This window comes from Rhinolophus sinicus, chromosome 6, assembly GCF_057876585.1.
Source record: "Rhinolophus sinicus isolate RSI-liver-muscle chromosome 6, RSI-T2T, whole genome shotgun sequence".
In the NCBI taxonomy this organism is placed as follows: domain Eukaryota; kingdom Metazoa; phylum Chordata; class Mammalia; order Chiroptera; family Rhinolophidae; genus Rhinolophus; species Rhinolophus sinicus.
In genome coordinates, this window is record NC_142506.1 from 11,478,623 (window position 1) to 11,495,493 (window position 16,871).

General features: G+C 47.6%; 1 protein-coding gene and 1 long non-coding RNA gene across 7 annotated transcripts in view; one reads left to right on the forward strand and one right to left on the reverse strand.

Annotated features, from left to right (window-relative positions):
- Nucleotides 1-8,436, forward strand: part of LOC148757832 (uncharacterized) — a 135,692-nt gene extending 127,256 nt beyond the window's left edge. For all 5 annotated transcript variants that reach the window (XR_016021498.1, XR_016021497.1, XR_016021500.1 and 2 more), the window contains 2 exons: nucleotides 3,775-3,962; nucleotides 4,391-8,436. The gene's annotated coding sequence lies outside the window, so the exon portion shown is untranslated. The remainder of the gene's footprint in view (nucleotides 1-3,774; nucleotides 3,963-4,390) is intronic.
- Nucleotides 1-16,871, reverse strand: part of LOC109442505 (uncharacterized) — an 85,617-nt gene that overhangs the window by 22,337 nt on the left and 46,409 nt on the right. The window lies entirely within an intron of this gene.

Below are 16,871 nucleotides of genomic sequence, written 5' to 3' on the forward strand. Positions count from 1 at the left end.
AAAGGAAACGTCTGAGAAAGAGGCAGTGAGCTCCGGACGGTGTGGCATTCTCTGCCCTGGCTGTCGTCCCCTGGGCTCCACACTCAGAACCAAAGTGCACACTGAGGTATTCCAGTGATGGGGACTGTAAGACTGAGTCTCTCTGTGACCAGGGCGTTGGCCAGGCCGGAGGGGACTTGGAAATGAAGATCCAGAGGAGTTAGCAGGAAAGGCAAGAGCGAGGGCTCAGAGCAGCTGGATAAGGCCTGGGGTGTGGCCTCACTACAACGAGGTGCCATTTGAGGCAGAACAGAGCTGCGAAGACGCCAGCTGACTAGAGAGTCCCAGAGGGAAAGCCAGGCTTCTGACACTGGCGTCCACCAAATGTGGAAGACTGATGGGCCACAGAAGGGTCACTCACAGAGCTAACTGGGCAGTGATGGGTTCAGAGCCAGGAAAGAGCAGTCAGAAGGACATGCTGAGGAGACTTGCAAAAAACCTTAGAGGGCAGAGGAACACTCTGGGGTACTTGATAAAATGCAGATTACCAGGCCCCACCCTCAGAGAGTCTGAGTAAGACAATCTGGAAGGGATCCAGAAATCTGCGTTTTAACAACCACCCAGATGATTCTGATGTAGTGGGTCCTTGTGCCACATTGTGGGAAAGCAGGGGGGTCTATTTTTGCCCCAAGGGTCAGAGGTGTGGCCTCTTGATAGGAGTATCCTGCTGGGTGTGAGTGGTCTGGGCAGCCAGGGGTTGACAATAACCAGTAGGAAGTCAAAGACAGGCAGAACAAACCAACCAACAACCCTTCTACACCCTGGACAGCTGCTTGTCTATTCCGTGCCTTTGTGTGAATTCAGTAAAGATGCCCTTTGTGGGCAGAGGAGCCCATTCTTCTGGATGGGGAAGGCAGACCAAGGCTTGAGGAACAGTGATAGGGCGGGATTTAGTCCCCACTTGTTTTCTTGGCTGGGCGGCCTCAGAGTACCTGAGACAACAGGGCTGGTTGGCCCTTGGCCCTGGTAGTCCCGGACAGGTAGCAGGCACAGGAGCGCTGGAGGCTACTAGGAAACACTGACAGGACTGGAGGAGCAGAGGCTAGAATCCATGTTCTGGGATCAGTCAGGACTGAGCTCAAGGTTTCGCTCTACTAGTCACTTGGTCACATGACCAAGAATAAATTTCCTCTCTTCTTCCTACAGCTCAGGAACTTAGTGCACAAAACAGAATGGCACCATTGCCCACGAGTGAGACACGATCAAAGTCAAGGTAGCCATTCAACAACTGTCAGGAACGTTGGGGGAACATGAGGAGTCCCCAGTGACTACAGGAGGGTGAGCACTCTGTGTCTTTTCCCCCACAACCTCACCACCAGGAGGGATGTTATAATAAAAGCAAATAGGAGACGATATTCTGCCATAGACACACGCAAGTAGCAGATAGGCACAAAATACAGCTGCTTCTGTAAGCTAGGTGACGTCCCAGTTGTCTATCCTTAGACATTCCCACAAGCACCATGCAAGACAGTTCTCTCCAAGGCATGTAAAGCCTGGTCCAGAGATGCCAAAGGCAACCAAAGAAAGAGCCAGAAACCTAGTAGACTGTAAACATCCCACCTACTTATACACAATTATGTGAAAGAAAATCCAAACTGTCACTATATAACCTTTTCATTTTTCTTTAATAATTTTGGTGTTAAGTAGTTCAATGGTAGGTTAGATGTTTGGATGATCGGGTCTGAAGCTTCCTCCAAAAAAGGTTTGGTTGTGCACTGCTGTGGAAAGACTTCCTGTTTCCAGAATGAAAGGGAAGCCTCAAACTCTGCCAGGAAGGTTTTGCTTAGCAAGAAAGTAGTGATGAAAGCAGCAATCCTAGACAGGACCCGCTATGTAATTTGTGGGGCCCAGTGCAAAAATGACAACGTGAGGCCTCTTGTCCAGAAAGCAAGAAGAAAAGCTTTTGCCTTTCTCCCACTGTCACTCTCTCTCAACCTGTCATAGTGTCTTAGCTTGGGATGCTGCAACAAAATACTGTAGACTGGGTGGCTTAAATGACAGAAATTTATTTCCTCACAATTTTGGAGGATGGCAAATCCAAGATCAATTCCTCACAGTTTTGGAGGCTGGCGGATTCAGTTCCTGGTAAGAGGCCTCTTCCTGGCTTGCAGACAGCCACCCTCTTACTGCTCCTTCACATGTGGAGAGAAAATGTGAGCTCTGCTCTCTGTTCATCTTCTTAGGACACTAATCCCGGGGGGGCCCACCCTCATGACCTCATCTAAGCCTAATTACCTCCCAAAGGCCCCACCTCAAATACCATCACCTTGAGGAATTAGGGCTTCAACATATGAATTTGGGGGAGACAGAGCTTTCAGTCCATAACACATGGTGTTTTTCTTTGCTGTTTAATGTCACACTCTCTCGGGCTCAGGATACTTCTGGGCATGGCAGACCCACCCGGGTGCCTGGAGCCATACCCCCTGACTTGGTGCACGAAGCACATATACCTCACCCAACCCAACACCCTCTCTCTGCCCTGCCAGGGCCAAAGGGCAGCAGTGGTCACTGAGTGGGGTCAGAGGAATGGGCATTCAGAACCCATCCCAGGCAGGTGGGCAGTAACAGGAGGCGAGGCTCTAAGCCCTGGGGCGTGCATTCAGATAACGGTCCCATCAGACTTTGCTATCAAAACACAAGTTCAAAGATAAAATTATTAAGAATTTAAAGATGGCCACTGCAGAGCATTAAGCCTGGGACCTCCTACTGCGTGCAGGGTCCCCATGTGACTACACTGGTCACCTGCCCTGATGCTGGCACTCAGAAAACTCTCATGGAGGGAATCCAACATTGCTAAGTGAATGATTGTTTTGCTAATTCAGTAAAGTCAATAGCAGAGCACCTGGAATAGCATCTTACCTTTAACTGGTGTGGAAAAATATTTAGACACTGGGAGTTGGAAAGTTCAAAACTATTGAGAATAGAGCTAGATATAGAGAGTTATGCAAAACTCACCCAAAATCCAACAGCCTAGAACAGGGTTCGTCAGCCTCAGCACTGGTGACATTTGGGACAGGGCAATTCTTTGTTGTGTGGGCTGTTCTGTGTACTATGAGATGACCTCTACCCACTCCTTTATGGCAACAAAAAATGTCTCCCGGGGTTGCCAAATGTCCCCTGGGGGGCAAAATTGCCCAAGTGGAAAACCACGGGTATAAAATGTGACACTTCTTAGGTTATTTTATGTTTGATGAGCAAATTATAGATTGTACGCCCACGTTTAAATTAAATTCTGGTGGGCTACTTATATGGCATTTTAAAAATTTTAACCTAAAAATTGTCTGTGCTGAAACTACTGTGCCTTCTTTATTATCCAAACACGTAGCATCCTACATCATCAGATGACAGTAAGTGGACAGAGGCCATCTTTTTGAGGAGGAAATAAGGACGACCTCTCAGAGTATCCCACAAAGCCTCACTGGTGGGCCTGCCAATCAACACTTGCTTACCAACGTTTGCAGGGGAAGCAGATGTGTCAATATCCAGAAAGAAAAAACAGATTATGCAAAAATCATTTCTATTTGGCTTGGGGAAGCATGCTGTGTTTTTGTGTTGGTTTGTTTTTGCTACAGATCAATGTCACTGGGTTTTGTTTAGGCCGATATTGAAATAAAACAGGAAGCCCTCTGAGTTGGTGCGATCCTGAAATTCAGAAGGAAGACAGAAGGTCAACAATTTGAATTTGACCAAAGAAACATTGCTGAACTAAATTATCTCCTTTCCTACTTTTTGTAGCCTTCTTGGCAATCACTTCTGGGAAAAAGGGAAGATTCGTGGAGTTGAGATGTGGTGAACGCTGTTGGGGTCCCCTCCAGAGCTCCCATGTTCCTTGGACCAGTCGGCTGTCTCTGTCTGTCGCCCACATCTGTTGACTGAGCACACCTGTGACTTTCCTCACAGCGCTGCCCTCAAGTAACAGGCAGGTGTGAAGGGGACAAGGGGACAGTCCCTTTGACTTGAGCTGGGAGAAATTCTGAAGTGTAATTTATGGTCCAGAATTTCCCAGGGTATCAGGGTGAATCTGGGACTTTAGTTGAATCTGCTCCCTTACCTGCCTTCTCCCCCTTCCCTGATCTGCTTCCTCCACTCCCTTCCTGGCTTCTCCTGGGAGCTCTTCCTGGATGAATCAGTTACTCTCAAATCCTTGGGTGAGGGTCTGCTTCTGGGGAGAAATGGCCTGAGACATTTTCTTTTACCCACAAGACCGTGAGAGAAATGTGGTCTGTGCAGGTCCACCCAGATGGGCCTGGGCCACACAACCAAACCAAGAAGTCATGGTTTAACTTCAGGGCACCAATAAGACCTTAGGGTTTTAAAATATCTTCCCATTTTTCAAAAATTCTCTCTGTAGGGCCGGAGTCAGAGAAGGGGACTGAGCCACACCTCAGAGGGCTGCCCAGAGAAGGATGAAGATTCTGGGGTCAAACTGAAGAATCTGATTATTTGGAGGTCAGTCGAACACTCATGCCAAGGGAAGAAAACAAGCCTTGAACCAGGGGCCTGAAGCATGGACGGTAGGTGTCAAGGAAACCACCAGACTCGAACCCAAACTGAGAATGCTGATTAGTGGCAGAGCAAGCCAGCAACCCGGCTTCTAACTCCACATTCAATGTTCTTTCTCTTATGCCCTGTGCTGTGCATTACGGGATGTCTGGCAGGATCTTTTCTAGGATCACAAGAATAGTACGGCACTGTGCGTGGTGCAAAACACGGGTCTGGGAGTCAGACATGTGGCTTTGAATCCAGACTGCTTAGACAGCAGACAAGAGAACTGTGAAGTGACTTGCACCCTTAATCACTCAGCTGTGACCGTCGTGCCAGTAAGAGCACCTAGCTCATGGTCATTGGGAGAACCTGGCGTCATACCTGTGTAGCCTTAGCACTAGATTGGTACAAAGGGAGTAAATGTTGAATGAATAGATGAATGAAAAAACAAAAGAATGACCTGAAAGGGTAATAACCAGGAGGAGGATAATGGGCTACACGTCACAGAATATCCAGGTTCGCAAACTGGGTGGCAGCTAACTCCCATTCCCCAGGCCGCCTGGGGAACCTGGGGACAGGTGAATGCTGTTCGCTGCCCAAGTCACCATCCATTTTTCTCTTCATGTGCTATGTGGATCCAGAGGAGGTGGAGAAGTAAAACGGTCCTGGTGAGTAATTGCAGGATGACCGATAATGACACAACATGGAAATTTGCTTCCTGGGTCCCTGTTGAAGCCAACTCTCGGACACACGTAATTTTCCAAGCCTGACAACTATGTTGAGCTTCCATCTGAGGCAGTTGCCACGTCAGGGGGATGGCATAATAAATATCACTACGTGAAGCCAGTGGAGTGAGTGTGAGCGCCCAAGAGAACCAGTTGGTTTGATTGTTGGTGCCTCCTGGGTGACAAGGGGCTGGGAAGCGGGTGGGAAGGATCTCCCCCAGATAAGATGGTTCCCATGGCTGAAGGCAGTTCTCCATAAAAGGGGGCAGCTGTGAGCATGAGCAGCCGACACTCACAGCAGCTGGGGGCTGGATGCACCGACCCTGCGAAAGGGATCAGGACGGGGCACCAACAGCACCTCTACCAATGGGGGATGCATGCCCGAGTAGGGAGTTGTTACCATGGGAGACTCCTCAGACAGGACCCCTCTTCCCACCAGAGAGGCCTGTGAGCTCAGGATTTCTGTAGGAAACCAGTCAGAGAAGGAATGGACTTCTTCTCTTATTGGGCTTTAAACCAAACATAACAAAACTGGGAAAGTAAGAGTCCGCATCTCTGGGCAGTGCGGGAGTCTGGGCCTCGGCTTCTCTTCTCAAGCCCCAAGTCCCTCTGGCATGGCCTCGGCACCCGAGGGCCCCAAACAGCAGGTCCTGCCCTCCCGCTTCTCTCTTCTCTGGAAGAAAGATGGGCCTCTGGCTGGCTCTCCCTCCCAGCCCCGCAGGTGCCCCACGCAGCAGTGGCCTGGCAGCCTCCATGGAAGAATGTCACTCTGGCCTGGGGCCCGGCCTCAGACAAAAGCCCTTTTGGAGCTCGACCTGCATCCTCAGGCTGACAGGACTCTGCCTGCCTCCCTGCTGCCAACTAGGGAGCGCAGCTAAATTCATCCCGCTCAATTTGATGGTTTCCACAGACCAAGGCCACTTCTCTGCTCAAGAAGTAAATTGAGTCTGAGCCCTTGACAGTCAGTCCTTGGCTCTGGGACAAATAGCTGACTGTCCTCTCACTGAGGAGGGAAGGAAGATGAGACGCCCCCACTGGCCAGAGACCTGAGGCCTGGAGGCCCACAGACACATCTGCACTGGGGGTGGGAAGGGAGCCCAGTGCCCAAAACAAAGACAAACAAACCATCACACCCAACCCTGACTCTGACCAGGTCTGGGAGTGAGACTGGCCTGGGTGTGAACTCTTGGCTCTGCTATTTACTAAGTGCACCCTTCAGCAAGTCCTTCTGGAACCTCAGTTTTCACGACTTCTAAATGGGGAGCTAGAAGCATTACTAAATAGATAGAAATAATACGAGAGAAGGTCATAGTTTTCTGACTATAGAAAGAAACAGATGGAGAGAACCGAGAAAATAAAAAGGGTGTAAAGAAAATAGAATGGTTGAAATGATGCTAATAATTATGTAATTTTGGTATATTTCTTTCCAGAGCTTTTTGCATTCATGCACATACGTGTGAATGTTGGAAATCACATACTTATAGCCCCTCAATGTGTTTTGTTTGGTCCTCAGAGAATTCACATTCAATACATACATACGTACGGAGAATAGTACTTACTTTGTAACTTGCTTTGAAGATTAAATGAGATAATAGAATGTCCTAGTACAATGGCTAGCACTTTCTCAGCAAGCCGACCTTTTAAGGCCACCCTAGCCCATCACACATCTGAAGCCTCTTGTTGGGTGGGGACAGCATTCAACCTCTATGGAATCTTCCAGATGTACCCACATGCCCCCCCTTAAGCAAGCTCACTTGCAGGGCTCGTTCTTGCCCTTCCACTTCAGGTCAAGTCTCAATCTCTTTGTGATTCTAACTATTCCCTTTGAAGATTTTTTCTGGGTTGTTTCTGGGAGGCCATCAGCTGTGGTCTCATCTGGACCAAGAACAACAGGTCCCACCCGCTGCCCATCAGATGTGGTTACTGAAAGTCCTGGCATGGCGTATGAGGAGCTGTTTGTTGATTTCAGACTCATCGAGAATGGGAGACCTGTTATTATGGGACTTCGTTGGGACATTGTCTTCCAGACACCCCCGTGGCCTTTCATGGCCCCCAACCCTGCTTGTTTCCTCCCCTAGGAAATGAGAGACATTCGAGGTGGATGTGGCCTTAAAGATCAGTCCTGTCATTTTATGGATAAAAAGATGGACACTCCGAGGGGTGAACTGAGTACAGAGCTGGAATGTTAACCAGGCACAGAGACACAGAAGGGCCTTCCCCCTCCTGCCAAGACCGACTTCCTCACTCTGCTGTCACCTTTTCCTTCTGTACTGGATTGAATAATGTACCCGTCCCCCGCCTTCCCCCCCCAAATTCACGTTCACCTGGAATGTCAGAACCTCATGTGACCTTATTTGGAAATAGAATCTTTGCAGATGTACTTAACTTAAGAAGAAGTTAAACTGGATTCGAGTGGGCTCTAATCCAATGACTGGTGTCCTTATAAGAAAGGGGAACTTTAAATACAAACGCACAGAGGGAAGACAGCCACGTGAAGACAGAGGCAGAGAGCACAGTTAGGTGCCAAAAGCCAAGGCATGCCAGGCATTGATGGCAATCATCAGAAGCTGGAAGAGGCAGGAAGGATTCTTCCTCTGAGCCTTCGGAGAGAGCACGGTCCTGCCAACACCTTGATTTTGAACTTCTAGCCTCCAGAACTGTGAGAGAATCGTTTTCTGTTGTTTGAAGCTGCTCAGTTTGTGGTATTTTGTTATGACAGCTACAGGAAACTGATATGCCCTCTTCGCCTGGTGTTCTCCACCATCCCTTTGTGAAGGAAGAACACAACTATAAAGACACACTCATTTACACACACGTGTAATGATCTGGGGCCCACAAATCCATCAGATTTGCATTTTAAAAGATGGCTTCCATTAAGCGTGAGGCGGCTGAAGCAGGACCAGCGATCCCCTCACGTGGAGTTCACAGACCAGCTCTGCAACTCACCTGCTACAAAGAACGTGCTCTTACCTCCATTGCTAGATGCCCAAACCAGCGCTCAACCAGGCGTAAGCAAACGGGCCAGTCGCTGAGGGTGCGGGCTCTGGCCTCACAGGCTGTGCCCGGATTCGGGTTCCTCCACTTCATAATTGGCCATATGACCTTAGGCAAGTCTCTTAACCTCTTTGTGCCTTGGTTGCCTCATTTGTAAAATGAGGTTGATAACAATAAAATCTATCTCTGAGAATTTGCGATTTCATAAGTACATTCACGGGAAACACTCAAACAGGGTCTGGCACGTAGTAAATACCTAATTATCTTAGTCCTGTCACCAGTGCCCAAGATCAGGTGGTTGTGAGTGACAGAGGCAACATTTGAACCTAGGTCTGTCTGGTTCCACTGAATGTTTTGGTTCCATGACTCTGGACTGGAGAAAGAGCCATAAAGCTGTGAGTGCCAGCTTCATCCACAGACTTCCTCTCAGCAAGTGGCCCCAAGAGTTTGTGCACATGATTCTCTAACTTGAAGGGGATTCTCTGCCCAATCAAATGCTCCAAACTAGATGGCGACAACGTCTCCAGTTGGAAGCTTTCTTTGGGAAATGGGACTGTTAGGTGCTTGAGAGGAATGGATGCTCAGGTTCAAGCTGTAGCCCAGATGAGGCTGAGCCATGTGAAGCCAGCTCTTCATCTGGGTCTTGGACCATGAGGGGTGTGTGTGTGTGTGTGTGTGTGTGTGTGTGTGTGTGTGTGTTGAGAGAACTCCAAATCACCACCTCCCTGAACAGAGTCAGCCAAGAGATCAGGTTCATGGCCATCTTTGCAACAACTTCCGTGAATGAAGCCTGCCTGCACATATCCACCCATTACCACCTTGAAGGGGCCAAGCAACTTCCCTCTAAGAGTTGGTACAGACAAGGAGCTCAGGCTTTGGAACACAAATCCCTACTCTGCCACCTCCTAGCTTGAGAACCGGGTAAGACTTAACTTTTCTGAGCCCCCATTTTCTTCTTTTGTAAGATGGGAGTGATCATTGACCAAGGTCATGGGGTAGTGGTGAAGAGCAAACAAGACAATGTCTCTAAAACATCAAGCCCAGAAGTACCTGGATTCAACAAATTGACATTGCTCCGATAATGACATTGATGAACATGAAGGTGACCGCCGCTCAGAGGGTGAAATGGGAGAGGCTGCTGCCTTCCTCGCAACCACTAATGCCTGGGCAGCCTCCAGACCATGCAGCCTCCCCAGACCCTGGAAGGGAAATCAAATGAACAGATTTGAGCCCTTTAAGTCCATTTGAAAATTCCTGGTTCTAGGGGGTATTGGCAAATCCCTTCCATTTCATTGCCCTGGGAAATGCTATTAAAATCCTGCCTGGTAGACCTTCCCCATCGATGCATAAAGACCTCCTTTGAGAAGGTTGATCCTAAAACTAGCGTCTCGGTAAACACGGCCCTGTTGTGTGAGGTGCAACGATGACTATAACTCTTTATTCTGTGTCTTTTGGCTGACTTTCAGTTCATGAGGAAGTGTCTGTACTCAAGCCAATTTGAATTGATTTTGCAAGTAAAATTTCAGGGGACAATGTGCCAGGTGCCTCAGAGAGCTGGAATCTGGTGGATTCTCTGACATCTGCTCATAATAACCCTAACTCACATTTGTATGATGAGCCACAGCTTCCCAAGCACCATATTTTCACATTCGGTATTTGATTCCATCTTCACAATAAGCCTGTGAGGGAGGCTGATACTGTTCTTCCCATTTTGCAGTTTTTCCATTTACCAGATGAAACAATAAGAGATCAAGTGACGTGCCCAGGCTATATATACAGCACCTGGCTGGTCTGGAAGTTGGACCTAGGATTTTATTTAAAAACATTATCTGAATAATTTAGTACCTACTACCGTGTTTTCCCCCAAAATAAGACCTAACCGGAAAATAAGCCGTTGCATGATTTTTCAGGATGACATCCCCTGAACATAAGCCCTAATGTGTCTTTTGGAGCAAAAATTAATGTAAGACCCGGTCTAATTTTCGGGGAAACATGGTATGTGTCAGATATACTGTGCTAAGCACTGGGGATACAGAGATAAAGCGGCACCGTGAGCAGCCTGGGTCGGAGAGAAGACAGGTGTGGAAACCATACTGTGACATACATTATACACACGTTCAAGAGGTCAATCGCTCACTCCTTACTCCCAGTCTCTCTTCAACACACATTCAAGAGGCTTCCAGTCCCCTAAGACATCCTTCCCCCCACCCCTTAACCCCCCAAAAAAAACCTACCCTTATCGAGGTATCAACAACCGCAGGTGGTGAAATCCAAGGGTCAAGTCTTCATTCTCATTGAATTCAAGTTCTCAAAAGCAATTGATACGGTTGACTCCTCTCTTCTTCTAACAGTTTCTTCTTGGGTTTTCATAACACAAACCCTATGTGTTTTTCTTTCTCAGGAAGCCAAGCTCCTCCTCACTCCCTTTGGTTTTCCTTTGATCTATTTGTAAATGGGGAAGGACCCTGGGCTGGGTTGGGCTCCTTTCTCCGGGCCGTGTATGTGCGTGGTCTCCCCCTAGGTTCCCTTGTGGTCCCACAGTTACAAATGCTATCCGTATGCCGATAACTCCCAAGTGCTTATCTCCGGCCCCGATCCCTCCTCCAAGTTCAAGGCCCACATATCCCTTTAGCTTGTTGATTTCCCCACTTGGCTGTGTAATTGCCATGTTAAAGTGCATCATAAAGTTAGCGTACTTAAAACAAAGTCCTGGTTTTCTCCCTTAAACTTCTTCTTCCATTCTTGCCCATCGAGGTGAGTGGCACCCTAATTCACCCAGTAACTCAGGTCATAAGAAGTCAGTCATGCTTGAGTCCTCTGTCCTCATAAACCACATCCACCTCCAAATTACGTCTTGAATCCACTCACTTTTCTCCACCCCCACATCTACACCCTGGTCTCAGCCATCATTATCTCTCTGAGATCAATGAACTAGCCTCCTAGCTCATGCCTCTATTTTTATCCCCTAGTAATAACTCATGTAGCAGCCAGATAGAGCTTTTAAAAGATGTAAACGAGATCATGTCACTGTACTGATTAAAACCCTCCACTGGCTACCATCGCTTTTACAATGAAATCCAAACTTCTCAGCACGGACTACCAGGCTTTTCATGAACTCACTCCCTCCTTCTTCTTTGACCTTATCATCCTGGCTCCCTCAGTGCCCTCCAGCCAAACTGCCCCAGGGCCTTTGCTTTCTCCTTCTGCTTCAAATAATCTCCCACGCATCTTTGCAGGACTGGATTCTTATCATTCTTTCAGTTCTCAACTCAGGGAAAGTCAGTCACGTTCTGCTTCTTGGCCTAGGTACTAGTTATATGGGTGTGTCACTTTGTGACAATTCATGGAGCCGAACACAAAATGTTTGTACTTCCCTGTATTATGTTATACTTCAATACGAAGTTTTAAAAATATTCATGATGATTTTATCAGGAAAATTCCTAAGTATGCATTTTCTCTGGTAAGGCAAATTATCAGCTTTTGGCAAATTGTGTTATTGCTGAATTGTGCCCCCCTAAAAAATATGTTGAAGTCCTCACCCTGGGTGCTTTAGATGTGGCCTCATTTGAAAATATGGTCTTTCCTGGTGTCCCCAGTTAAATGAGGTCACACTGCATTAGGGTGGACCCTAGATCCAATGACTGGTGTCCTTATAAGCAGAGGGAGGAGGAGACACACAGATGCACAAGGAAAAGCACCGTGTGACATGGATGCAGAGAATTAGAGTGATGCAGCTACAAGCCAAAGGGTGCCATGGACGGCCTGCCACCACCGGAAGCTGGGAGAAAAGCCTGGAACAGACTCTCCTTCAAAGCCTCAACAAGAAACCCACCCCGCCAACACCTTGATTTCTGACTTCTTCCCTCCCAAACTGTGAGACAATACGTGTTTGTTGTTTTAAGCCTTCTTGTTTATGGCAATTTGTTATGGCAGCATTAGGAAATTAATGTAAGTACCAAATTCCAAGAAGGGTTACTTTTTGATCTCCACTCAGCTTGTTGGTAGAGAATGTAAACAATGTTACCAAGGGGTGGTTACAGTTCATCATTTTTCGATGACCCTCTTGTTTTCAGCCACGCCCATATCATCTCCCTGACTTTCCACTGCAAATGACTGACTCAATCAGCTCCTGTAGGCGGGTTAGTTGTGTACAGAACCTGGAGGCAGAGGACGGGGGAAAGGTGACCAGAGGGAAGAAATGTGGCACAAACCTCACATATCAATCCCGGTTCTCAGCTGTGACTATTAGGCAAAGCCATTAATACCTTTTTTACTTAACTCCTTTCCCGTTATGTAATATTCCAGGATTACTTTATACAACATAGACAATATAGGAAAACAAATACAATAAATAAAAACTACTCATAATCCACACCCAAAGGCAACCACTGTTCGCATGTTGGTGTATTGCCTGCCAGAGAGTTTTTTTCATTTTATTTTTCTTTTGTATGCGTACATGTCTTCTCTTCCTCTTTCTGGATAAACACAGATTTTAAAAAATACTCCTGAGACCCATTCTACCGCCCCCACACACATCTCTGCTTTTGTTTTTCATCGCATCGTCCTCGCCCTGGCCCTTTCCTGTGACCAACCCGTGCTTTCACACAAGGAGTCAATTCTCTCTCCAGCCCTAAATTCACAAGGGAAGGCCTGGGTTACAATTCAAACAGTACCAGGCGAAAGGGGTGTTTCCAAAGACGTCTTTGGTGTGGTTGCTGCTTTTCCAGCAAACATCAGATTTACTTTCTCTTTCAGACCTCAGGTGCTGAGAATTAGCTACACTCCTCCACTCAAGACAGGGTTATTCTCAACATCCAGGCAAAGACCTTCTGTGTTAGTCTGTTCCTTTACACTTCAAGGCCCCACTTCCTTGCCCCCAGGCCCTCCAATTAACATCCATCCTAATGTGTTTGATTTATGTCCTACATCCATTCACACCTTCAGATCCACTCTCCATTTCTCTCTACCCGGCTCTGGGTGCCCTGAGGCTCATCTCTGTAGGGTGAACAGGAAACAGCTTGCTTGCCCTACGGCTTCTGATTGGGTTTGACCAATGGGAAGCACCCTCAGGAGATACAGAAGGATCCTCCTTTCTACCTCACTGCCAGGGAGTGAGGTCCTCTGCTGGGGGCAGGTGTTGGCTGCATCCCAACAGCTCCTGTGAGATGCCCCTCTCCAGGCAATTCTCCCAACTGACTTGGCCCTTCACGTCTAGGGCACTGTTACGTCCCATGGCTGTTCCAAGGGGACTTCACCATCACGAGCTGCTTTTCCTAACCCTGCCCACACCTTTGTGAATAGTCCGTTTATTAATTCTCCAACTATGCGATGTGTGTATGCCCATCCTTTTCCTGCCTACAGCATGACAGACACAAATATATACGTATCTTTGTAAAACGAGGAATGTTCCTTTGTGTGCACGCATGTGTATATGTGTGTGTTTAATGAAGAGACTATTACGGTCCTCCAGATCTCATCCCATTTCTTTTTTGTTTCACGGAACGCTGTTTCTAGGGTCTCCATTACAGTAAATATGCCAGGTTTTTGCGTATGTAACGGTAGCACAGCCTTGCCCCCCCTCCCCCACATCCCTCCCTTTACTCCTTCATTCCCTAGTGAGGCACTACCTCCAACTTTCTGCAGCGCCACAATAAATCCAAATTTTTATGAACTTTTTCACCCAACGTTTTTCAGTTCTTTTCCTGGTCTCAGCTTTGAATTTATGGCAAGCACAGCAATTTTATGAGCAAATCACACTGTGTAAACCTCATGTCTGTGTTTTCTCAGTCAAACAAAGTGAACCTAAATTCATAACAGGTGCCTTAAATGTGTGTTTTTCCTGATTTTTCCACTACAATCTTAAATTGTGTAATGACATAAATGACAGGAGTCGCATCAACTACCACATTTACTGAGCGCTTCATATGTGCTGGGCTCTCGCCTAAGCCCAGGATGGGCGTCACTTCACCAACAGCATGTGCAGCCAGCTCAGACGGGCTCTCCAGCGCCAACTGTCAAATTTTCAAGAATTTGGCAAGTCGGTCCCTAAACACAGCAATTATTAAAAATTGAATTATGTAAACTCACAGTTAATAAACTACATTAGAAAAAAAGGTAATAAAACCTCAACACTCGTCAGTTTCTAATTATTTTACTACGCTGAGCTATTATCCAGTTTCAAATGATGTCTCTAGTACTTGTACGGTGGAAACATTGTATAATGGTGCACATCTTTCTAATTCCATGTTCAAAGGTGATACATTGGTATCTTGACATCAGCTGTGGTGGGAATGTTTGTGTCACGGGCATTAGCAAACATTACCCATCAGCAATGCCCCATCCCAGAGCTGGTTGTTAAGCATTGACCAGCATACCACCGAGCTTGATCCTGACAACAGCCCTACGAGACTGTTGTTTGTTTTTTCCCCTTTTATAGATGAAAAGGTGAGGTTTAAAGTTGAAAAATAACTATCCCAAATCCTAAAGTTAGTGAAAGGTGGAGTCACGTTTGCAAAGATAAAACATGGAACTGCGGCCACACCCACCCCAGGTGTCAGGCATAGAGGGTAGGCATGGTAACCAAAAGGCAAGGAAACTAGGCACAGAGGGGTTACATTACATGCCCATGGCCCTAGAGCCCACCCCCTTACCCACCACCCTCAGATCCTCTTAGGCACCGGAACGGGTAGGACCGCGGCCGCCATTTCCATCATCTCTGTGCCTCCCTTTCTGTCTCTCCTCTCTTGTCACATGATGTCCTCCTGGTGTTTCTCTCTCTGCTTGCTTTATTTTCCTCTCTCTGCTTTTGTGCACCCATTTCTGCCTCAGAGTTCCCTGCCCAGGCTGACTGTAATGACTGTTCCAGAAAACAGCAGGTTCCCGGGACAGGATCTGATTGGCCCAGCCTGAGCCACATAGCTGCCTCTGGTTCCATCCACGAGTCCAGCTGGGCTCCTGGGGGTTCACCTACCCCCCAGAAAGGGAAGCAATGCTGAGAGGGGGTGGGCTGAGCAGACCCTCACAGGGTATCTCCAGTCTTCTCACTGGAACCAGCCAGTGGGACCATTGGGAAGCTCACTCGGGCAAGTAGAATAATAGTGATAATATTATTCACTCTTCTAGTTCTTAGAATGCACTTCACATGTTCTGACTCATTTAATACAACAACCTATGAAGCATATGCTATTATTATCATCACTCTCATTTTACAGATGAGATAACTGAGGCACAGAGAGTTTGAGAAACTGGCCCAAGAGTGATAGTTGGTGAGGAGTAAGGCCAAGATTCCAGCCCAGCTGTCTGTCTTCAGTGCCCGCACTCTTATCTGCTACATCACAATGCCTGCACCTAACCGCTCAGATCCGCCAGACCTACCTGGCAGAGCAGTTGGGAGAATCAAATTAGATAATAATGCCTTGGAGAGCCTTCTAAGCTCTATAAAAATGAGTCCCCTCTCTGTTTCTGTGTTGTCCTTTATGCTGGACTCAAGGCAGTGATACAAAAGCAGATTTGGGGCACTTTATGGGTCAGCCTGCCCTACCTGGCTCGTCTCCACCATTCCCACCAGGAGAGTCACCCCTTAGCCTTAAGCCATGTCTGCGGGAGGACTCCAGTAAACCTTAAACATGTAACTTAGGAGAAGCAATAAAGCTTTTATTTGGACCAATAGTCGAGGCTAGATTTTCTTCAGTGAGGGCTTTGAGGCATCCGGAGAGAGGGCGGGGAAATCTTGCACTGCTAACGAAGGACAGCTGGGGAGGCAGGATTCAGGTGCAGCGGAAGCAGGTCTCAGAGAGGAGTCTGGCGCGAAGGCAGCAGGGCTACAGAGCACAGGAAGGCTTTGCCGTGTGGGAGAGGGTGCTGGAGAACAAGTGGCTTCCGGTGCCAGCTGTGTCTTGTCAGCATCATGAATTGGAAGCAGCTCCCCATTGTACAGATGAGGAAACCGAGGCCTAGATCTGCTCAGGACCAGGTTGTTGCATTCTCTTTTCTGGTTCACCCGGTGACCTCTGTCGACCCTTCAAGAATCCCCTAAACATGTTCTTTCAGGAAGGCTCCCCCTGCCTGTGGCCAACACCAGGGATGCAGAAAGGGACACAGGCAGATAGACACACAGGATTCCCAGCCTGAGCTTCCTCAAGTGCCTTCCTTCACCTTCCTCGCTGTTCTTGCTCAATTGGAAGTTGTGCCAGTGTGGGAAGAGACTTCATTCTTCCACGTCGCTTTACAAAATGAACTCCAAACCCTTCTGCCTGGCAGTGAGGTCCTCCTCCTCCTCTACGTGTCAGCCTTCCTCTTCTCTCCTCGCCAGCAAAAACAATAGCTCCTTCCCGGCACTCAGAGTTGCATTTGTTATGGTCCACGTTCCATGTTTTATATCCTGTCTTCACGAGTAGCTTGTAGACGCAGGAAGGGCTCTCAGGTAAGTTTTTTCAGTGCTGTTGGGATGGATTTCCTCCCTGTCTTGCTTTAGACAGGATTGTGGGGAGCAGGGGAGCCTCTTGATTTCTGAAAAATTAACCCTTCTATCCCTCCACGTTTTCACATTGGCAGGAAAGGAAGCAGAGTGTTGCATGGATGCAGCAGAGAGCCTACAGTCAAGAACAGGAAGCTGAGGATTTACTATAA